The sequence below is a fragment of the Schistocerca cancellata genome, chromosome 1 (assembly GCF_023864275.1).
Source record: "Schistocerca cancellata isolate TAMUIC-IGC-003103 chromosome 1, iqSchCanc2.1, whole genome shotgun sequence".
Taxonomy (NCBI): domain Eukaryota; kingdom Metazoa; phylum Arthropoda; class Insecta; order Orthoptera; family Acrididae; genus Schistocerca; species Schistocerca cancellata.
This window is the reverse complement of record NC_064626.1, coordinates 550,528,557-550,553,946: the sequence shown is the minus strand read 5'-3', so window position 1 is coordinate 550,553,946 and position 25,390 is coordinate 550,528,557. Positions and strand designations below refer to the sequence as shown.

The 25,390-nt window shown below is 41.1% G+C and overlaps 1 protein-coding gene across 4 annotated transcripts in view; it reads right to left on the bottom strand.

The window, feature by feature from the left end:
• Positions 1-21,840, bottom strand: part of LOC126180278 (protein retinal degeneration B) — a 589,076-nt gene extending 567,236 nt beyond the window's left edge. For all 4 annotated transcript variants that reach the window (XM_049924680.1, XM_049924684.1, XM_049924682.1 and 1 more), the window contains exon 1: positions 21,645-21,840. The gene's annotated coding sequence lies outside the window, so the exon portion shown is untranslated. The remainder of the gene's footprint in view (positions 1-21,644) is intronic.
• Between the last annotated feature and the right edge of the window lie 3,550 nt (positions 21,841-25,390).

Below are 25,390 nucleotides of genomic sequence, written 5' to 3'. Positions count from 1 at the left end.
ATGCCATACTTCGATTTATAAAGACAGTATAGCTTTTAACATGGATACTTGTGTGCACCTATAGAACCAAAACCACTTGTGATGGTAATATGGTTGTGTTTTTTAACATTTGATGGTTTGTAAGACGATTATGCCTCTCTAAGACACAGTGGTACCTCTCGCAAGAAAACTTATGCGACATGCCCACCAATGGTTGATTTCCTGTCAGTATTATTTTGTATCGCCAGCAATCAGTTACTGGCAAGGTATTATACTCAGTAGTAGGGGATGTATGATAGGCTTGCCTTGGGCTTCAAGCTTATAAGGTATGTGTTTGTGTTTGGACATGTGCAAAGGAAGGTATGGATTTTACATGGAATACTGTGACAGCAAAGGGAAGAGTAAGTCAGGTTATAAGAGTGGTACGGATATTTCTATTTCCAGAGCCACAGCTGTCAGCAGGGTGTATTTCCGACACTTTGCTCATTGTCGAATGTTGTTCAATTGAGGCTGCAATCATAACATTTAATTGTAAGTACAATGATAAAACTTATGTGACCGGTTTTCTAGGATGCGTGCTTGGCATGCAGCGCCAGTTACGGGAATGATTCACGTTTCCCATTAATGGTAGGAGCTGGCCGAATGGAAAGCCCTGTTGGAGTGTAGGAATGTAGCTGACATAACCATGTAGTCCTCTAGATGGCTTAATAGCGAACTAATACTTAGTATGTGTTGGACAGCTTACATGATCGTGGGGAAATTTGAGAAAACGCAATATGGACGTGTGTTTGCGCTGGGCCATTATTCCCACCCATGTAAATTGTTCGGTTGACTGCCTCTTCACATTTCCTGTCTTTATTTAGTTGAGAGAACATCGATTGAGGTGTATGCATCTAGCAGGTGGAAGACACATTTGCTGGTTCTCTAGACATGAGAAACCTGTTATTTGACTTCGTAAATTTTAGGGATGATTTGGAATATGTTACATCACTGAAATCGGTATTCGAGAGGGGAAATATCAGTTTACTCTCTTTTTCTTTTGTCAAGTTTTTTCTTGTATAGGTCTTTGCAGATAGGGTAAGTTTCTAGTTACTCTATGGTTTACAGCACGCTCCACCTAGCTAAAGTTTTGGGTTTCTAGAGAAATAATTTCCAGTCTATATCTTCGGAATTACATCGCGTGAGTGATACTGCTATGCAAGCGATATTGATATGTGTTTTATATCGATAAGTACCGCGAAAATGCTAGGATACTCTAGCAAACCATGCGAAATTAGATATATTCTTGTAATCACAGTCTGGAGATGTGTGCAGAAAAGCGAGCAAGCAAGCAGGTCCTGACCAGAAACTGTTGTTTGTGCCGAGGGGAAACGAGCCAGTCTTTGCACAACAGTTCTCAGAGTGACTTCGATCCACTAAGGGTGCTCTGGTCACATGCTGGGATTAGATGAACGTCTGACTGCGTGGGAAATACCTAGTGCTGCGAGTATACCTATGGTGCATGTGCTTATGCTGTCTGTCTTCGTAGTATGTGTATGAATGATGTAATAGGGGTGATTTTTGTATTGCACAGGATACGAATTGTATGTTTGCTACATAGAAACGCTACACAGTGATACTTGTTGGGTTGGAGGTCAGTTTCACGCTCTAATATTCAAGCTCCTGACCTCAGTCGGATAGCGTATAATTGAGTAAGAGTCTTTCTGTATTTGACGATATGTAGGGCACTGAGCAAGGTTTAATTGTGGGTGCAATATGGCTATCTGCATAAAATAGTTTTTGCTGCTTGCAGAAAGAAGAAAAAGACGGATGGTTCTTCCACACAGGCAGCATCAGTAATTTGGTGGGTAAATTCGATAAGAGCTAATTATAATCCCCCATTCATTCACAAGACATCCTTTGTGCTGGGATGTAGGAGTCTCTACACAGTGGTGAGAACGTTTGTGTATGTTGCAAAGATGAAGGGTAAGACGTGATGGATGGGGTGCCATGTTAGGACCATCAGGAGGAATGCATTCGGCATTATTCTGTGCTATTTTCGTAAACATGTTCTGTTAGGACAAGAATTTCCATGCGGACATGCTGAGACATCATAAAAGCTCCTACAAAAGCGACCGTTAACTATTTCTGGGACACTATACAGTTTCCGAGAGGTCGAATTGACTTATTTTACATAGCTATGTGCCATCAGTGTAACACTGAGAACCTTTTAGATGGCAAGTCACCACGTGGACATTTCGCGGCGAGGCGTCAATTACGCTGGGGCAGGTAAGCACGGCTGGATGCAGCTCTTATGTCCCATTAGGATCACTAGGGAGATAGCAGCCTGTGTTATTCTGGAACAGATTTCTATAGCGCAATGTGTGACATTATCCACAGGTATAGCATCAGCAATGGTAAACATATGTGCTGCCTAGAGGCGTTTTGCATACTGGATCTGTGTGAGCACACCTTGGAGTTCTGTGGTGATGTGGACAGGGGTTTGTGCTGTACCTCACGTGATCGGCGATGACGTGACAGGGGCGGAGGAGGAGAGACTGTGGACTGAGGGAGGGGGCCCATGGACGCCAGAATGATGCTGTGGCCGCCGCGGCTGGGGTTAGGTTGGGGCCGGGGGCGGCGGCGGGGGTTGAGTGGCCGAATGTGTTTTTTATTAGTGATCTTTTGTCAATTGATTTCACTGACCAATAGGATGCTGCAAATTAAAAACTACCCCATACATATAAAACTATTCAATTAATTTGCATTAATTTTTTATATCAACGTGGTGTTAGTGGTACAACAGTTAAGGGAGGGTGTGCGTGAATGAGTGACATGGATCAGAACAGCAGGTTAAGTGCAGAGCACTAGGTTAATTTGCATAATTTTAATGTAAAACATAGTATAACAGTTTAAGGGGGTGGGTGACAAAGAAGAATGCGCCAGAAATGGTATTCAAAATCATGTGAAATTCGAAAAGTGTACCAGAAAATGGTGGGAGGACATAACTAATTACTTAATTTGGAATCAAATGCGGTACAACAGTTTAAGGAAAGAGGGGTGACATGGAGAACCACTTAACAGAATAGGTTAAGTGCTGACAAAGGCCCAAACACTAGGTTAAGACACCCAGCGTACAGTGCCAAACATTAGGTTATGCAACAAGTTTGCCCTTTGTAATTGCTTCTTACAAGACCTAGATGTTTCTAAAAAGCAGAGAATGATGAGCAAGAGAAATCCAACCACACAAATTCGATTTTTTTGTAAATAAACAATATACCCTCAAATTCTATGTTATGAGATCCTTCTTCTCCACCAATTTCCATATATTCCATACACTGCCTAAATTGTTTAAATAGACAATATTCCACACAATGTCTAAATTGTTTAAACAATATTCCATACAATAAAATCGAATTCCCTCCAAATGACCGATCAACTGAGTCTTTTTCCCACCAATTTCCGGGAGGCAGGGTGGGAGGGGAGAGGGTAATTAATTGATCAATTTCATTAAGTAGTCAGTCAAATTGATAAGAGTGGCACGGGGTATTCCAATAACTCGGACTTGAACATGTAGTTGTAGCAGTGAGGGGGGGATGGGCGAGGGGGAGTGGGCAGGGGAACAATAGGTTAAGTACCTGTCAATCAAAAGGAAGGATCCTTTTAGGAGAACAATAGGTTAAGTACCTATCAATCAAAGGGGAACAATAGGTTCAGTACCTGTCGATCACAGGAGAACACCAGGTTTGCCCCTAAGTGCATTCCTACCCCTGATGTAAGCAACTCACACTAACAAAATGCACCACAATGAAGGTAGTCCCACTACTCATAGTGTCTTCTCTCACTCTAGACCACGACTGTTTTATCCACTGACACACTCGTTTGATTGCAGGTCATTTTAAAGCTCCCTTCGGCATGAATTCATGTTTGGTTTCATCTATGTGTTCCATTCCTCTCTTATATATGCTTTAAATGGTTTATTTATCGAGAAATCAATAAGATGCAACTGCGGAATAAGTCCTCCTGGACTAACAGCATGCTATGTATTACCCTGTCGCAATTTCTTTTTCACAGAATATTTAAGTGATTATTTAGCCGATCCAGCACAAGAAGAGAACTCTTCTTCAATAAAGCACCTTTCCTCTCTCTCACATTCTGTTAATCCATAACTTCATTCCAGCCTTGTCTATCCAACCCTTGTCATGGACATGAACACCACTACACAATATTTCAGAGGGTTTTGGCATTGTTTTGCGTTTGAAATGACAACAGTGTAGTGCATTTTTTCATGTACACTTCCTTTTATAGTTACAGTTTTAGCGTTTTTCATGGAACAATAGTTCTGTTACTCAGCACATCAAATGTCACAGGAGTTTCGCCCATTTTTGCTGTTTGGCTTAGTTCTACACTGGTTTTCTTTCGATGTTGAATAGTAAAGCAATGGAAATATTTTCTCTTCAAACTCTTGGGGCATTTTTGACATATTGTGGTTTTCATTCGGATGCGAAGCCCATGACGCTACATAAACCTGTAGCACCAACCAACTCTACCATTAACAGACTAAGTACCACTGTAGCGCTAGCTGTATTGAATCCAATGCCATTCTGGCGGAGTCTTTGAATCAATTTCAATACGTCATCATCTAGTTTTGTCAATTTTTCATTCACTCCTCTATTTGCATATTTAATCTCCCTCGTTTTCTACAGTTTTTCTGCTGCGGCCAGTTGAATCCATTATTGCCACACAGAGATATGTTCCCCGCGGCATCAAATATATGGCCATTTTTCAGAATGGCGAGAATTTTAATATAAAAATGTCCAGTGTTTTATTTAATTTCGAATATAAGATATACCTAAAATTTGGAGCCGATTTTTCGAAGAAAAGAAGTGCATCTTATAGTCCGTAAAATATGGAGTAGCAAAAACAGCTCATCCGTAAAATATGGTGTCGCAAAAACAACTTGATGGCTCATCCATATATGTTGCTGACAAGAATATTATACAGTAGAACGGAAAATAAAATTGCAAATCTGTTATATGAAAAGATTAGTTTGGCTTTCAGAACGGTAAAGGCACCAGAGAGGCAGTTCCGACGTTGCAACTGTTAACAGAAGCAAGACTTAAAGGAAACTAAGTCAATTTCAAAGGCTTTGTCGACCTGAAGAAAGCTTTCGACAACGTAAAATAGTATATGTAGTTCGAAATTCCGATATAATATCAGTGAGCTACAGAGAATGACGGGTAAAATACGATATGTACTAGAACCAAGAGGGGACAATTACTTTGTAAAACCAACAACGAATTTCTCAGATTAAACAGGGCGTACTACAGAGTGTCTTTCTCCCCTGCTGTTCAATCTATACATCGAAGAAGCAATGACAGAGGTAAAATATAGTTCCCGGATTAAAATGCAGGGTGAAAAAATATCAATGACAAGTTCCGCTGATAACGTTGCTACCTTCAGTGTAAGTGAAGAAGAATTACAGCACTTGCCAAATGGAATCTACATTCAACTTAGCAGCAACACAATAAGGTCTGTAAGTAAACCAAAGAAAGACGAAGGCAATGACGAGGAACACAAGTAAGATTAACGGGAACCTTATTAAAATTGGGTACCAGGTAGTATTCGAAGTGAAGGAATTCTGCTGCCTTGAAGGCAAAATAACGGATGACGGACGAAGCAAGGAGAATGTAAGAAACAGACTGGCACATGAAAAGAACGCAATCCTCGGTTACAGAAGCCTGTTAGTATCAAACAACGGCCTCAGTTCAGAAGAAATTTCTGGTAATGTACGTCTGGAGCACAGTATTGTGTTGAAGTGACTCATGGACTAGGTAAACAAGTAGGAAAAAAAAAAAAGAAAAGATTCGAAGCGTTTCAGATGTAGTGTTACAGAAGGATTCTGAAAATTAAAGTGGACTGATAAGATAAAAATGGTTGATTCTCCGTAGAACCGCTGACCAAACAGGAACTCTACAAAGGGACAGAATTTCCGGACTCGTGTTAATACCTCAGGGAGTAACTTCCATGGTACTAGAGGTCGGTTTGTTGAGAGCAAAAATTCTAAAGAAAGATATTAGAACGTAAAGTAACCTCCCTATCACATGGGTTAATGCGGCCGCGATAATGCACGAATCACTGAAGAGCACAGATAATCGCAGTACAAATGTTTTTACTTGAAACGTATTTGCAGTTAAATAAAAAAACCAGCCACATGTCACATCCCAAAGCCTACGGCATTACTATCCGCTACTCTCCTGGAACCGACAACGAAATTTAAAAACCATTCCAAACAGGGTGTTAGTTGACAGATTAATGAGGAGTTGATTTGTACTGTATTGCCCTCGTTTATTGAGAGTGCAGTAAAACACCAAGGAGAAAAAAGATGGTTAGTGTCCACGGACGCAAAGTTAGATGCACTGCATAGAATTAAAGGATGAAAGAGAACTGCTGAATTTGGAATTTTAAAGGCGTCACATGTTAAGAACAACATGAAAGAAGTCTTGTTTGGAGAGACGACAAAAAACAGTGTAGAAGCGTTGCGGGGAAACTAAAACAGCAAAGGGCGAGACTAGTTTTGCATGTTTTTTAGGGCAAGCAGGGAAAGTGGCGTTTCTATTTTAAGCCTAATAGCCCAGGGAAAGAGAGGAGTTTAAACAAGAAGTTACTTAATGGTGGACCTAACTTCGCAGCCAGCCGACTTGGTTACAAATTCTGAATACGTCAGCTGTCAGTGGCTGGTGGTAGCCTTTCGAGGATATACAACAGCTGCTGAAAATTCCAGAAAGGCATTTTAAAATCTCTTTTCCTCGTATAAACTGTGAAGATAACACTACAGAACGATACAGATTTTTTAATTTTTCCCTACACTTCCTTTTTGCTTGTTTCCTGCTTCAATTTCGTGATACACTGAAAGAATTATTTCGGGATGAATGCTGTAAATTTCTTTGTAGAACTATGTTTCTGTTTACGTCATGGAATGGTCATGAACGTATTTGCTCTCTTCATTTGTTCTGAGGCTCTATGTTTTATCTTTTCTTTATCATATGGTTTAAATTCATTTTCCATGAACAGAGTAATGTGATGATGTAATTTTGTGTGGAACTGTAATTCGACGTACTCGGGATTTTTGAAAGTGTAATGTGAAGTTAGATGTGTTGGGCGGTGTAGAAACATAGCGATAGGTCGACAGAGAAAAGCGCCAACAAAGAGTCGGGAACGAGAATAGCAAGATGGTTGTTGTGCCACGGGAGTGTTAGTGTGTATTGCGTCCGTGGCCGATGTAAAATAATTGTTTGGACAGTGACATTTTGTGTACCGCGGACTAGGAACTGATAACCATACGTGTCGCGTTGCTTATTAGTCGGAGCTACTACTCGGCAAGATCGTAAAAATTATGACGTGCAGACTGCTTACGTGCGTGAACGCTCTAAGTGCACTGTTTTTATTGTAGACAGCACAGAATGGTGCACTCTGCGGGCAGTGGTATTAAGCAGATGTATGTTAACGCATATCAGTGTTGTAAACTGATATTAAGAACTTTTACCGAAAGTATGGAGCGCCGATCGCCGTTGTTATTGAACGGTGAGGTTGGGGCACAGCACGGATAGTTTGATGCATACCGCGGACTGTTAATTCGCATTACTAATATATTAATGAACTTCCTACTGCGGACGGTTGTACTGTTAAATGTCGATCGATAGGAAAACCGTAAAACTAAAACTGTGACTAATAACGGCTAACGAAAGTTATGAAGTCGGGATACGTAAGCCGTTAATTTAATGACCTATCCTACTTTCGTAGCTGCATGTAGATACTTCTACAAACATCGCGCATTCCTCCTACATTCGCAACGGTTTGCCACGATCAAGAGGAGCAGCAAAAAAACGATAATTACAGGACTGTGCGCTCCAGCATTAAGGACCAACGACGCGGACCTCGAAGACCCGCGGTCATCACCAGGTAAGTGGAGACTGACCCAGAGGAAAAAAAAAAAAAAAAACAACTGAACTCACGCGAACTATTACTCTAAATAATACTATAAAGACCTTTTGCAAAGCAGTGGTAGTTTCTTCCTCTCACTGAGTTTACGTAACTGTAAATTATCCCTTTGAACTGCAATCTTTTTCCTGTTAATAACATTCAGAATTTTCGTTCATTAAACCATTTTTTACTATAAATATTATAATTCTGCAAATCATTAGCTTCCAACTCTGCCATTACTGCAAACAACTGCAATTATAACTAATGAGACCAAAGTTATTAAGTCTTTATTTTTCATTCGCTTTTTAATCGCTGTGAGAGTGCTAATTCTCTTGTGGATTAATAGGCAGTGTCCTGCATTACGTCAGTAGCACACCACGATTTGTCCAGTCATTTGGTGGAATATTTTGTTAGGGGAAACTTTTTTGATTTTGAGAGATGGATGAATACTCAACATGTTATACTTTAATCAATCTTGATTACATGTGTCAGGTTGATATACAGTTAATTCCGGGAAAAGTTAAATATTCTTAGTTTCAGTTACCTCAAAACTTGAGAAATCAGGAGACACCTATTCGCTTTTCTTCACTGTTATTAGACAAGCACAATCATTCCTAGTTCGATTATTATTCGAGTGAGCCCTGTTTTGCACATATGGCTCCGTTAATGACAGGACTAATACAGAATGTTATGGCCGATATGGCTAAATTTAGTGACAGGACTAAGTTACATTCTTCACATCAGATATTACGCAAAGTAGATCTCTGAGAAACGTATTTGTCACAATGTAAACTCCAAGTTCTCCGGATTTTAGAATTTTTGATAATCCGAGTGTTATACTGTCACTCTAGTACGGAATAATGAGGTTTCACTGTATAACGGGCTTGGGTTTTTAATTTTTGAAGAATAAGCGAACTATGCACAAATAATCAGCGTCCTGGCGATTGGGAGCTAGCTGTAGCCTATACCGCGTATAAACAGGTCTAAGGGCTCCTCTAAAAGCGGAGGAAATGGAGACTGACTGCATCGGATCAGACAAAAAGAGCCTTAATAAATGCTTCTACTGAATGAATGAGAACAAATTACAGAAACAGATTTTTCCTGTATTTCTTGGGAAAAAAATGGATTACAGAAATAAGAACAGAAAGAAACAACATCAAAGAAGCGGAAATAACGGAAAGAAACCTTTTTTAAGAAAAAATATATTAAATTTAGAAGGTTCTCAAGGCAGAAGAAATAAGAAATCGGGAACATCGTCAGCAACAAGGAAAAAACACGAGGAGAAAGCGGAGGACTGGTAAAACAGGAAACAATAAAGAAAGAAGTTGTCGCATGATCGTGTTTGGCCGATAAGAATATTAAAAAAATCGTCCACGACACAAAGAAAGCAGTAGGTATTGGCGCCCAGTTCGATTACACGTTCCTTGACTTTCGAAAAGCGTTCAATAGTTACGCTCTGCCGTCTAATAAAATAAGAGCGTACGGAATATCAGACCAGCTGTATGACCGGACAGAAGAGAGTCTAACAAACAGAACACGGCATGTCATTCTCAATGGAAGAAAATCTTCAGAAGTAATAATAACGTCGGGTGCATTGCTTCCCGAAATATACATATGTGATGCAGTGGATAATGTAGGAAGTTCGATGAGGCTTTTTGCGGATGCTCCTGTTCTGTACAGAGAAGTCGCAATACTAGAAAACTGAAGCGGAATACAGGAGGATCTGTGGACGATCGATTCTTGGAGCAGGGTATGGCGACTGACTTTCATCATAAACAAATATAACCTATTTTGGATACACAGAACAATCACTGGAAGCAGCTAGTCATAAAATCGCTATGAATATGCATACAGGACGATCAATAAAATTAATAGCGAGTAGGGCAGATGCCAGATAGATTCAATGGAAGAACCATCAGGAAACTACGTCCAACCACTTACAAGGAGGTAGCTTACAAAACCTCGTTCGATCAGTACCTGAATACTGCTCATCAGTATGGGATCCGTGCCAGATACGATTGATGGAGGAAATAGAGAAGATCCAAAGAAAGCTCATTTAGTAAGCACGAAAGTGTCACAGAGATGATCAACCGATTCCAGTGGCGGACGCTACAAGAGAGGCGTTCTGAGTCACGGTGTGGTTTGTCGTTAATAGTTCTCAGAGTGTACGTCCCTTGAAAAGTGAACAAATATACTGCTTCCTCCAACGTGTAGCTCGCGAAAAGACCACGAAGGTAAAACTAGAAAGATTCAAACTCACACTGAGGTTAACCAGCAATCGTTCTTCCCGCGAATCCATTCGCGACTGGAACAGGAAAAGCGGTGGAAGAGGAAGTAACAATTGTACGCAAAGTATTCTCAGCTACACACCGTGCTGTGGCTCGCGGAGTACAGATGTAGTCCGTTGAGATGGGGGAGGGGAGCTGGTTCATCTCCTCTTTGGCAGTGATGTGTATTATACATGTGGCTATATAGAGCAGCTACTGTGTACGAGACAGTGTGTACAGAGCAAGACACACAATGACTTTGAGCAGCAGCCAGGCTCCTCAAAACATGCCACACACTGTGTTGGTGGCTCCGTAACGTAGTTCGGACAAAACGGGAGCTGCCTGTAACGCCGGCCGGCAGGATGTTTACAAGCTGAGAGCTACATAATGTCGGCCGCTTACCGGTACACCGCACGGGCCTGACCCAAGCCAAGCTACCACACCTTCCCGCCGCGCCGTCTAAAAACGGAACACCCGCCCCACTTCAATTCCACTCTCGGGGCCGCCGTTAGCCGAATTGTTAAGTCTCGCACTACGCCGCCGAACAACAATGCGCGAACATTGCAGCAACAGCTGGCGTTGCCTCTAAGGCCGTGTCTTACGTGAGCGACAGAAGCGGGCAACTTCTGGATACGCGCCACTCCAGCGACAAGCAGCAACATCGGGCGAAAACCTTGGGTGTCCTGCTTGCGACCATGTCGCGCTACAAGGTGGCTTCTTAGAGCCAATCAGCTGTTTCTATAAAACGGCGTCCTTAACCTGTAGAATACTGTAGCTGGAGAGTAAGGCTACAGAATTAGGTTTACTTAAGAAACCAAAACGAAAAGGAATGCTGTGCTTGAAATTTACAAAGGTAGGAATCTCCAGGGAGAATTTCATAAGTGTCGTCAACTACGAAGATCACTAGACAAGAAACTTCCTGGCAGATTAAAACTGTGTGCCGGACCGAGACTCGAACTCGGGACCTTTGCCTTTCGCGGGAAAGTGCTCTACCAACTGAGCTACCCAAGCAAGACTCACGCCCGTCCTCACAGCTTCACTTCTGCCAATACCTGGTCTCCTACCTTCCAAACTTTACAGAACTTTACAGGCTGGGGCAAAGCCATGTCTCCGCAATATCCTTTCTTTCAGGAGTGCTAGTTCTGCAAGGTTCGCAGGAGAGCTTCTGTAAAGTTTGGAAGGTAGGAGACGAGGTACTGGCAGAAGTAAAGCTGTGAGGACGGAGCGTGAGTCGTGCTTGGGTGGCTCAGTTGGTAGAGCACTTGCCCGCAAAAGGCAAAGGTCCCAAGTTGGAGTCTCGGTCCGGTACACAGTTTTAATCTGCCAGGAAGTTTCATATCAGCGCACACTCCACTGCAGAGTGATAATCTTATTCTGATCACTAGACAAGTTCTTCGAATACACGTGAATGAGCAGAGGAGCATTCGACTATCTCATGAATAAATTAAATATGAATCTTTTTTTACATGATCAAGACCTTTTAACAGCCAATAAATGTGGAGGGATAACTATTACATGACTAACTACGCTAAATGCAAACATAAGTACACAGGTTGATATCGAACGAATGATAGAGAGCTGTGGCGGAAGGATAGAGTATGCAGTTCATAATTATGTGTGGGGAAATTGTACTTGGTTCCATCCCCAGTCGGTCTTATATTTCTACTGACTCAGTTACGATTCTGTATACTAAGATTTATGTATACTGCTTACACTGTATCGCTAAGCATATTTTAAGGTCTTGCCAAAGAACTTGATCTGCACACCTATCCCAGTATATCACACACATTTAATTCCTAATCAATTACAATGAACCATGAAATTTTACAGATATTTGATGTTGCAAACTTAATTCATCAGCAGTCAGTGTTAAGGCCAAGCGTTTCAACTACTCTAAATAGTCTGTAAAAGTAAAGCTTACAAAGTTTTTGAAAAGAAAGTCAAACGTTTTGTTTAATGATTTGTCTAAAAGTATGAAATAAAAAATATTAGGGAAATGTTTGGTGCACCTCATTTTCTGTTCATGATTTCGAGCATCATTCAAAGGCACATAGAACGTTTCTCTGATCTACTTATTTCTTTTGCACAAATCATTTCATAAAATATTTGACTGATTTCTTCCATTTTTGAATTTCACGTTTTATTCAGAAAGCATGGTCTTACTGACTCCTCATTTGCCTTCCTGATGTACTTGATTCGAAGGAAGCCTTTTTGACATTTAAATACCGCACCAATGTATCTTTTAGGTCTTGAACAGATGACATTTTTGACCATTTACAGCAGCTATTCGTAAAATATTTCAATTTTACCTTAGCTTATTAATTAAGTTTTCGTACATTACCCTGATTACTTTCAAACAGTTAAATAGTTTTATGCCAAACTAGATCTCATGTTGGTCACTTTGATACCCCGTTTACCTGTTTCTCTCCCTATGTTTGGCTATAAAAATTTTGACAAAACCTCATGGTGTAAGTTACAGGGAGTCTTGTTCTTGCTTTGCTCACGCGTTTACAAAAAACGTATCGAGTGTTTATCATAAGATAAAATAGTCCTTCCTGCGTGCTGTCTTTTCCAAAATTCGTCGTTTCGATATCATGAACCTTTTATGAGATACGACGACTTTTACGACCACTTGATTCCCGAAGCGCAGGAAAGGTTCGGACGCGCCAAGAGCGACCCGTCCGCGGATATAACAACCAATATCTCAAGAATGAAGAGAGATATCATTCCGGTCTCAACTTCAAAAACAATTTAGATATATTTGTTACATTTCATATGCATTAATGTATGGCCTTAAATGAACAATACGGAAAGTCTACACAATGTGATTTTACCTCAGCAAATTCTTAAAAATTTCGTACAGCCATGTACTCAATTTCGTGCAGCACAGTAAGTATGACGAATAACGAAAATAAATTCTGACCTTTATCATTTAAAGATAAGCCATAGGTAGCGGAAGAAACAAATTTTTTCACCGAATAGTTTTCTTAAAATCGGATGTTAAGTAATTCATAGCTGCCGTCGCGTCTGCTCCACTGCTTTGCCATGCTGTCGCTCTGTGTCGTGCGTGCTGCAACGACAATATTCAAACAAGTTTGAATTCAAACGTCGCCATTTACAGCAGGAGACAGGCAGCGACACAGATGTCGCTCACGTAGGACACTTCTGTAACTACACCTGCGGTTGTGTTTTGTCGCCTGAAGCTGTCGCGACAGAGGGGCAGTTGTACTGAGAAATGATTGTTAAGAAAAAATTAAATACGTCGCTCCGTTTCGAAGTTAATTAGGCTGAAGTTAGCCTATCAAGTCGTCGAGCGCAGACTCAAGCAGCCTGCGAGGCGTTGTCGTCAAACGTGTCATTCGTTTGGTTTCCTCAAATCGAACAATCGTAGCTTTTGTCACGCAGCTTAAATGTCACTTCCAAAAAAGTCACTTTTCAGCTGGTAATGAGCATTTCATCAAGTGGTTGCTCACAGACCACCAAAAGTCAGTACAATAGCGCATTTTAGCGCGTGAAAGTGCTTGAATTTGTGTGCAGATCATAATCATTGGCTAAGCAATGCTAAATAACTCCGAGAGGGTGCAACATATCCAATTATGTTCTTAATTGCATCTCAGCATAGCCTCTCTTGCAACACACTCTTACAAGCATTTCGGACTGGTTCTGACAGTCCTGTATATAACCACTACATAGTTTGAAGAGTTCCCTGCTGACATGCAGGGTCCATGGATTCATGAGGTTGTCTCCATACCCGTACACGTCCATCCGCTCGATACAATTTGAAACGAGACTCGCCCGACTGCGCAACATGTTTCCAGTCATCAACAGTCCAGTGTCAGTGTTTGACATGCCCAGGCAGCGTAAACCCCTGTGTCATATCAAGGGTACACGAATGGGCCTTCGGCTCGGGAAGCCCCATATGGATGATGTTTCGTTGGATGGTTCACACGCTGACACGTCTTGATGGCACAGCACTGAAACTGGCAGCATTTTGCGGAAGGGTTGCACTTCTGTCACGTTTAACGATCCTCTTCAGTCGTTGTCGTTGCCATTATTGCAGGATGTTTTTCCGGCCGCAGCGATGTTGGAGATTTGATGTTTTACCAGATCCCTGATATTCACCGTACAATCGTGAAATGGCCGTACGGTAAAATCCTCACTTCATCGCTACCTCGGAGATTCTGTGTCCCATCGCTCGTGCGATACTATAACACTACGTTCAAACTCACTTAAATCTTTGCAGCAACCGATCTAACAACTGCGCAGCCAGACACTTGTTTTATGTAGGTGTTGCCTACTGCAGTGCCGTATTCTACCTCTGTACAAACATCTCTATTTGAATACGGATGCCTATACCAGTTTCCTTGTTGCTTCAGTGTATCTATTGAGAGACGTAACAAAAATCGGAACTTTGTGTCCGATTATTACAGTACTATCGCAGCTACGACTGTAGCATACAGTTACGAAGAACTCTTCTTTAGTTTTCTGTGGAGCGTTCTGTGACTATTAATACCATATTTGTCGACGGCAATGACGTGCTGAAACTGTTTCTGGCTACATAATAAAATAAATAATACTTTAGACCAGGGGTCTCCAACCTACGGCCCGCGGGCCGAAACCGGCCCGCGAGGGCCGGCAAACCGGCCCGCGTTAGCTGGCCGGACATCCCCGGTATCCGGCCCGCCAAATATTTGAGGTGGTACCTATATAGCCAACAATTGAGTTCCGAGGCGTATCGCGACCAATACACCCGCGACATTGGCTCTGCTACTCGCTACAAGTCTACATAACTAAACTTATTGTTGCGCCGCTTGAAATAACAATGCGTTGACATACTATACCTCTGTTACGTGTTGCAGTAATAGTGTTGCTAACAATGATTTTGAGATTTCGTTAACTTTGCAGGACGCTTTCGTAAAGAATGTGCAGTGACATACTTTTTTATCGGCGAAATTCGCCAGAATAAAATACCAGAATTTCGCTCAGGTACGTCCACCAATCAAAATTATGTAATGAACTAAAAATCGTAGTTCGTTTCAGTGCTAGCTATTCCCACAACCTTAGATTTTTGCATCTTTCTTTTAGCCTTACATTACGGTGATGGTGGATCCCACTAGGTAGATCTTGGCCCTTATGACTTCGTGGAGGAGTCAATGTGGCCCGCGGACTAAAAAGTTTGGAGACCCCTGCTTTAGACAGTGAGGATCGAACTGCGCTAGTAACTGCAATACTTGGAAACAGACTACGAATTTCCTTCACTGGCTAACAAGGAATTAATTTAATATAGTTGCTAAAACTGTAAATGTGCAGATGTGTAGGGAAGACCCAATGACCTATTTGTAACAGTAGTACTTTTGGAACATTTTGCAATGGAAGAATCTGCTCTTTCCGATTGTCTGCATCTCAGAAACGTTTCTTGATATGTCACTGCCTAACAGCTTTGAGTGTACTGCCGTCGACTTCCTGTATTCAACCCGTGTATTTTATAAACAATCCTTTTCTGCTACAGTCACGCTTTGAAACGAATTATTTGATTTGGCATGACACGATTCGGCAGCAACACGTACCCATCTATTGATTATGTCTTACTTTATCATTACATTTATCATAGTGGAATGTTTCCGTTGCTACGTGTGTGAGTGAATTTGGTTGGCGTGGTTTCGTTGGTTAAAGGAGTAAAAAACTTTCATCTGGTGAATATTTGACACACAAAGCATATGTAAAACCAGAAAGGTCCTTTCCACTAATTTCAAGGCTTTTTCATACTGGAGTGATTGGAGCTACCGAAGATAATTATAACACTCAGGTAATTATTACACTGACATAGCCAATAACAAATAACAGCAACATTGCGCTCGTGGCTAGTTGAGCAAATAATATATAATTAGTACCTTAACCTAAGCCATTTTTCTGCGTGCCGCTTGTCTGAAATAAACATTTCATTTCCTATTACAGTGGGAACTCGATTAACCGTAATCTTCGGGACCGTGGTCGAGACGGTTGATTAACCGTAATCTTCGGGACCGTGGTCGAGACGGTTGAGCGAATAGACGGATAACAGAAATACTGTATTCCTCCAAAACATAACGTCAATCAATTATTTTATGTATAGACACATATCACTCTCACAGTAATATAATAATATTTCGGAGGGAAAACAAATTAAACACGATTGTAATAGCAAATAAAACTATTTATTACATGATAAAAACACCCGTACAGTAGCTACAAAAGTTGCAAAATACGTAATGTACAGTACTGTACTGTACTATAAACTTACAGGTGAAATAGTTTATCTAGCTTGGAAATAGTCAGTCAATTGCTTCTGTCTTTTTGATGTCCGAGCTTTCACCGCGGCAATATTTCGTACTTTACGGAGCAGTAGTGCCTGCATTGCATTAGCCTCTTCTTGACTTTCAAACCATTCTATACACTTTGACAGTATTGTTTCGGCCTCTGAATGGCTAATAGTTTGTTTTTCTTCATGGTTTGAACACTCGTCTTCATAAGCCCCTTCTTCTTCTTCTTCTTCTTCTTCGGTGGCACTTACGCTGGCAACAATTTCGTCATCACTCAAAATTTGAAAACCCCCGTCCACTTTGTCACACTCTAACCACTCTGATACTTCTTCTGGCGTCAAATTTGTGCTGATTTGTAAATTATTGCACAAATTGCGTCAACTGTCACACACTCAGGTTCCTCCGATTCTTCACCTCTAGGTTGAGGCCAAAGTTTATTCCGGCCGTTCTTGAGATTTGACACTGACAAATCACTCCATGCACTGGCAACATTGAAAATGGCATCTTTAATACTGTAAGACCTCCAAAACTGTTTTACAGATGTCGATTCATCAGATGAGAGCAAACTTTCGATAAATATTTTTCTATAACGACGTTTCATATTTTCGATGATTCCCTGATCCATGGGCTCTATAAGCGAAGTTGTGTTTGCTGGAAGGAAGAGACATGTTATGTTGCCGTCATCACTTTTCATTTCACAAGTAGGGTGCTTTGGGGCATTGTCGCAATAGCGCTTTCTGTGGCAACTTTTTTCCAGCCAAATGTGCTCTAACTTGAGGTACAAATTGTTTGTGAAACCAGTCAGAAAAAATTGATTGATCCATCCAAGCGCTCTTCTGGGCGCAGTATTGTGCAGGGAGAGCATTCAAATTCTTGAATGCACGAGGTTTTCTTGATTTCCCAATCACAAGTAGTGGCAGCCTATGATTGTCGGTCGCATTTGCGCAAACCATAGCAGTGATGCGATCTTTTTGTACTTTGAAACCTGGAGCAGCTTTTTCAGAGAGTGATGCTAATGTCTTGTGGTAAAGCCTTCCAATGAAATCCAGTTTCATCACAATTGTAAGCTTGCTCCCTAAAAAGATGCAATTCAGCCATTTTTTCTTTAAATTGTTCCCGGAACTCAGCAATTACAGAGCTATCCGCGCTGAGTTTTTCTCCACTGATATCAAATTGGCGAATGCCATGACGAAATTTAAACTTGTCGAGCCATCCGATACTTGCTTTAAAAGACGAGTCACCATCAAGTTTGTGGTTCATTTCAACAGCCTTGGCCATTATTATAGGCCCTGAAAGTGGAATCCCCTGACTTCTTGCTTGTATAAACCATCGGTACATTGCAGTGTCCAATTCATCATATTTTGCAGGTTTCATTGTCTTTCTTGTTCGCACATCTCCATCCATGCTCTGCATTGTTGACATATGTTGTTCTATTTTATCAGCATCACGTTTTATATCGTTAACTGTTGTTCTTCCAATACCATAAATCAGCGCTACACTTGTCGCAGTTTCGCCCTTTCTTAAGCGTTTTATAATTTCAAGTTTTTGATTAAGTCCTAAAACAACACGTTTACGTTTTTCAGACATTTTATGAAGTCACTGTATCACACACACCTTCACTAAATACGGTAGTGTAAAATATTAGTCAATAAAGCTTATTCATGTGGAAAACACGTAACACGGCACAGCCCGCTAGACACACTGCGACAATTACAGTCTTCTCGCCACAACTGGAAACCGATCCAGTGGTGATTGTTGACCCCCAAGTGAGACAAAGACAAGAAAAGGGGGGGATTTGTTAGCACGTCAACTGAAGGTCACATTTTATGTACCATTCTACGACGGGCGGGTACATTCACTTCCCACTAAAAAAGAGTAAATAAACAAAGCGAACGCGTCACTGCACCTTAGAGCATTCTGTTATCACAGTATTATTATGCTGTTACAGCAGTGACGGTTAACAGAAACTGACGGTTTAAAGAGCGACGGTTAATCGAGTTTTTACTGTAGTTAATGTCACCTACCGGGCATTATCAAGCGACATCACACAACAATTCTGTTATACCCTTTCGTCTGTCAGTATGTCGAAAGCAACATAAGTGTGTGGAAAGATCAACTCGTAAGGGCATGCCATATTCCCGCCGAACCGCTGAATACCTTCACAATCATAGCTGCGTGGTTCCAAATCCGAAACGAGAACAGTGCAACCCGCAATCACAAATGTGAGATTCTAGATCTATAAATAAAACAGCAAACTGTTTGAGAATTTAGTTACCAAATCAGCACACACAACGCGTTTGTACAGGTCAGGATCATATTTTTTTCTCTTTTTGCTAGCCTTTACCCCGTACAATGTCTATAAATCAAAAAGACTACTGGGTTATTTTTTGTATAGGCAAACGAAGACTTATTTCCAATATTTAAAATGGACATTGTAGTAAGAGGAGTGTCCAAGAATTTTGTACCCTTTTCATGACCGGAACTCCTAACGCACTACAATAATTTCAATTTTATAACTGAAATGATTGTTACTGACACCACATCACTAATAATGTCACATAGGCTGCCATATCCAGAGTAACTTTAATCTGCAGTGGAGTGTGCGCTGATATGAAATTTTCTGTGTTATTAAAACAGTGTGCCAGACCGGGACTCGAGCCCAGGTCCTGTGCCTTTCGTGGAAAAGTGCTTTACACTTCTTTTCCAGTTGATCGGGGCGGATGTTATTTCACAGAAGGCAGCCAACCCTCTGACTGAACACGCTGACCTACCGTGCCAGCAAACTTCATTTCTACCAACTGAGCAACCCAAGCACGACTCACCCCCCGTATTACGTAAATTTTACCAAATAAAGATTTGTTTATTTAACATCTCATTGCCTTACAAAAAGAAATTACGTGCTTTAAATATTCTGTTTTTGAAGATAATTATGGTTAAATTCGTTCTTTACATCAGTGGGTAAGTATTAAAAAGCACAATACCTAACTCCTCTTTATGCCACACTAAGGCTGAGTGAAGGATGCGCAAGTAATTTCTCCTTTTACTATTAGCCTACTTATACAAATGTTGCTATTGGTTATGAATTATGCAAATTTTCGACAAGACTTCAAAACGGAGTAATTTTGCTGCAAGGCCGTTGTATGCGCAACTGCTTAAAGATCTTTCTTGAGGAGTCATGTTTGGTAGGTTGTTTTCGTGGCTGTATATTTAAATTGTAAATAAAAACAACGCAACAAGTCAATTTTAGGCTTACTATTTACGGCAAGTTTTCATTTTTTCTTGGCGGGAGGGGGCCTTGGTTCCATTATGTGGTGTTTACATTAGGTGAAGTGATCCTAGGAAATCAACAATGTTGAAATATCGAGAATGCTTTTTTAAGTATCATTATGACTGCAGCAACCGTTGTAAATAAAAAAAGACTGAGTAACTGATGTTTTTAAAATTATACTTACGGAAGGTTCTGGAGTGGTGGTATTAGACATCACATAAGCAAGGCACATTTTAGGAAACATTTTAGTAATCGCAAGTAAAAGTTTAGTAAAAATTCATTTACTCCGGATCGCTAGTTGGTATAAAATGCTCACATCTTGACTAATATCTGAATTAGTTGTTTCGGTTTCATTGAGATGTTTGGCATGTAATATGCACGACAGTCGAATCAACAGAAGTAACGAGTGTGTTAATCGCGGTAGAGGACTCACACCGATATGAGTGAAATAAAAGCACAGCGATTATTTTTTCTGTGGGTTGCCGTTTCACGCGGCGCGAGAATTCTATAGAAATCAAGCGAGTCTTCACTTTCCTGCTATCGCTACGAAATCAGCATTAACAAACACAATGTGGTCGATACCAGATTTTCAGTAGAAAGCTGCGTTATAGGAAAGCTTATTTCCTATGCAGTACGTGGACCACGTGAGGAACTAACAGCAGTTCAACATTCAATCCCGCACGCCGCTTGCACGCGTCCATACGTCGGTTTGATACACGGTGGGTACATTCGGTCAGCTCGCTTCCAACGGATATCACAGAAGTGCGTAAAGACCTTTGTTTTGACATTGCCACACACACGAATTAAATTTATATATGACATTTCTTTTAACATGTCGAACCAGCTTGCATGCGTGCGAGAAGTGTGACGCTTAGTTTCTAAACAATACAGTTATTTCTAATACATGATTTCCATGAGGTTACCGTGTGGAAAGTACTTGAGGCGTAATAGAAAATATTTCTAGGTTATGTCTGTGTGCAGCCAATTAAATGCAGATGTCTACCTATTATTCCCATTAAAAAACACTTGTCAGAGTAGAGTAGGAAACAACATACTATTAATAGCGGCGGAAACAGAACAGTTAGGATAAATATAGAAAACCACAATCACTGCCACTGAGAAGGGCTCAGCTTATGGAGGCGAAACCAGAAGCAGCTGATAACTGACAGGTCAACAACCGTTGAGGTTTATTCGCTGAGTAGGGCGGAAGCGACATGACCCACGGACCTCTCTTATTAATGACACACTGAAAAATTTCCTGTTAGGCGCCTGTGTCAAAAAATGAAAAAAAATTGCTTCGCTGAACTGTCAGGCAAGATTTAACAGTACAACAATGAATTGCCAACAATCGGTATACCAGAAATTTTAGTAATATACCAGTTGTTCGCAACTTAGTTAAGCAGTTTAAATCAATTCTAATTGGAAATAGTAATTAAATAACATAGAAAACCACTTTTCTCTCCAAGATTGGCGTCAATACAACAAATTAAAACTTCTGGACAGCCGTATCTTCATAGTGACAATGTCATACTTCATGTACTTTTTACGTTGACATGTGTTTTACCACACCAGTTGCATAGTAATTGGTCATAGTGATACGCTTAGAAAGTTGCAGCATGCGTAACATATGACTGTCCATAAGGCCGTGTGTGACGTTCAGTTGGCGACCAGATGGCAAGCTTCAACGTTCATTCCGCGACAGACGCTTGTTAGCTACACTATACATATGCTAGATGGCGCGTGTATGTGGTGTTGTAGACAGTGCAGAGACAGCAAGCGTTTCTGGGGCACTGTATGTTTGCACGAACAAATCGCACGGGCGCGACAACGCCGCTAATCAGGCGAATTATCAGCAGGAGAGGCACTCACTGTTTGGCGGGCAGAGACGCTTGCACGAGCAGGCAGACGACGGCAGCAGCGCAACCTGTCACATGGGCGCGCCTCTCCGCCACTGGATTACACACCCACACGGCACGAACCGAGGCGACGCGCGCTAGCCGCTAGTGGGCCTGACGCTCCGCCACGCAGCCGTTACGAGCAACCTGCCCGTCCACACGGTGCAGAGACTAGCTGCACACTGACCGACCTGCCGCCGGGCCGCGGGCGCAGCAGCGCCGCCACGCGGATGACGTCACGGCCCGCGCTATTGATCTCTCTGGTCTGGCGGCCGGGCGCTCGCCGGCCGGGCGCCAAACTCGAAAAGAATCGCTGGTGTTCCGCGGGTCTCGCTTCGACTGCGTTCGCAATAAAGTACCAGCGATACCCCGCCGATCACGAAATAAACAACATTCTCAATTTCTCTGTGTTAACATTCAAAGTTCATTGATACTGTATCGCTATATCTGCATTTCTTTATTCTTTTTTTACTGGGTCGTCGTCTGAAGTCGACTGTTACGATTTCTTCTTACCTCAGGGTAACACTTGAATCTCAACGACTTCCATTATTTGTTGAATCTATGGCAATCACTGCTTTCCACTAACTGATTTACCATCTATAGGTCCCTCTAGTACAATGGAAGCTGTTGTGTGATTTCTTAATGCAGCCATGGCTGCCTCTAGTATATTGGAAGCTTTTCTGTGATTGCTTAATACATATCCAGTCATCCTGTCCGTTTTGATTCCCAAATATTCCTTTCCTCGTCTGTTTCACGCAGAATTTTTCTTTTCTTATCAGTCCACTTAAATTTCAGCAGCCTTCTGTAACATCACATCACAAACGATTCGATTCTGTTCTATTGGCGTTTTCCCACAATCCTTCATGCCGCAAAACGATGTACTCCAGATGTACATTCACAGAAATTTCTTTGGGAACTTTCTCCTGTGTTTGACTCTAACATACTTCTTTCAGCGAGAAATGCACTTCTTACACTTATTAGACTGCTGCGTATGTCCTGCTTGCTCCGTCCTTATTGTATTGTTTAGCTTCCAAGGTAGGAGAATTTCTTTACTTCATGTACTAAGTGGTCTCTGTCTTTGACATTTAGTTTCGCACTAATATCATTTCTGTTACCAATGAATACTTCCGCCTTTTTTTTTTTTTTTTTTTTTTTAGTTTACTCTCAGTGCATATTCTCTGTTGAATAGAATGTTCTCTACATTAAACAGGAGCCGGCCGGAGTGGCCATGCGGTTCTAGGCGCTTCAGTCTGGAACCGCGTGACCGCTACGGTGGCAGGTTCGAATCCTGCCTCGGGCATGGATATGTGTGATGTCCTTAGGTTAGTTAGGTTTAATTAGTTCTAAGTTATAGGCGACTGCTGACCTCAGAAGTTAAGTCGCGTAGTGCTCAGAGCCATTTGAACCATTAAACAGGACCTGTAATTCTTCTTCACTTTCACTGAGGATAATGTCAGTAACGCCTGACATTGTCAGGAATGGAGAAAACGATCTTTATGTGATATATTAAAATTTAAATTTTTTTATAAAAATCTTTTAAGAGCTAGACCGCATTTGGATAAAACAATTAAAATGAGATGACTAAGTAATAACAATCTTCAGACCACGCATACACAAAATGTGAGCTGTGCATGAACTGTATATACCAGTAGTAATCATCATGTTTTGACTTGCGCTTGTATAGAAAGCAACCTGAATAAGAAAACTTTTTTGAACAAAACAAACAACCTGCGTCTCGTAAGAATATGGTGTACGCATCCTGGGCCAGTCTTGTCAGTGCTGTAAAAAAATAAATTAATAGATTCGAAAACATGTCGCTTTCTACACGGACGCATGTCGCAGCATGATGATTACTACTGATATATCCACTTCATCTGTAACCCGCATTTTGTATATGCATGATCTGAAGACGGTTGTTATTTACAACCGAAACTAACTAGTTATCTTATTTTAATTGTTTTATGTAAATGCGATCTAGGCATTCGAAGATTTTTGTACGAAACAAAACTTTAAATTTTAATAGATAACAATGTCATCAGTGAATTATATCAATTGAGGCGCTGAGAACCATAGGGGTCTATAGCACACCATCGTTGGAGCCATATGGAAGCGAATATCAGAGAAACCGGTGATGCGTATACATATGTAGGCTATAATGTGGACTTAATTATAGCTAACACTTGGTTCAAGAATCATGAAAGGAGGCTGTATACATGGAAGAAGCCTGGAGATACTGACAGGTTTCAGATAGATTACATAATGGTAAGACAGAGATTTAGGAACCAGGTATTAAATTGTAAGACATTTCCTGGGGCAGATGTAGATTCTGACCACAATCTATTGGTTATGAACTGCAGACTGAAACTGAAGAAACTGCAAAAAGGTGGGAATTTAAGGAGATGGGACCTGGATAAACTGAAAGAACCAGAGGTTGTAGAGTGTTTCAGGGAGAGCATTAGGGAAAAATTGTCAGGAATGGGGGAAAGAAATACAGTAGAAGAAGAATGGGTAGCTCTGAGGGATGAAGTGGTGAAGGCAGCAGACGATCAAGTAGGTAAAAAGACGTGGGCTAATAGAAATCCTTGGGTAACAGAAGAAATATTGAATTTAATTGATGAAAGGAGAAAATATAAAAATGCAGTAAATGAAGCAGGCAAAAAGGAATATAAACGTCTCAAAAATGAAATCGACAGGAAGTGCAAAATGGCTAAGCAGGGATGGCTAGAGGACAAATGTAAGGATGTAGAGGCTTGTCTCACTAGGGGTAAGATAGATACTGCCTACAGGAAAATTAAAGAGACCTTTGGAGAAAAGAGAACCACTTGCATGAATATCAAGAGCTCAGATGGCAACCCAGTTTTAAGCAAAGAAGGGAAAGCAGAAAGGTGGAAGGAGTATATAGAGGGTTTATACAAGGGCGATGTACTTGAGAACAATATTATGGAAATGGAAGAGGATGTAGATGAAGATGAAATGGGAGATAAGATACTGCGTGAAGAGTTTGACAGAGCACTGAAAGACCTGAGTCAAAACAAGGCCCCGGGAGTAGACAACATTCCATTAGAACTACTGATGGCCTCAGGAGAGCCAGTCATGACAAAACTCTACCATCTGGTGAGCACGATGTATGAGACAGGCGAAATACCCTCAGACTTTAAGAAGAATATAATAATTCCAATCCCAAAGAAAGCAGGTGTTGACAGATGTGAAAGTTACCGAACTATCAGTTTAATAAGTCACAGCTGCAAAATACTAACGCGAATTCTTTACAGACGAATGGAAAAACTGGTAGAAGCCGACCTCGGGGAAGATCAGTTTGGATTCCGTAGAAATGTTGGAACACGTGAGGCAATACTGACCTTACGACTTGTATTGGAAGAAAGATTAAGAAAAGGCAAACCTACGTTTCTAGCATTTGTAGACTTAGAGAAAGCTTTTGACAATGTTGACTGGAATACTCTCTTTCAAATTATGAAGGTGGCAGGGGTAAAATACAGGGAGCGAAAGGCTATTTACAATTTGTACAGAAACCAGATGGCAGTTATAAGAGTCGAGGGGCATGAAAGGGAAGCAGTGGTTGGGAAAGGAGTGAGACAGGGTTGTAGCCTCTCCCCGATGTTATTCAATCTGTATATTGAGCAAGCAGTAAAGGAAACAAAAGAAAAATTCGGAGTAGGTATTAAAATTCATGGGGAAGAAGTAAAAACTTTGAGGTTCGCC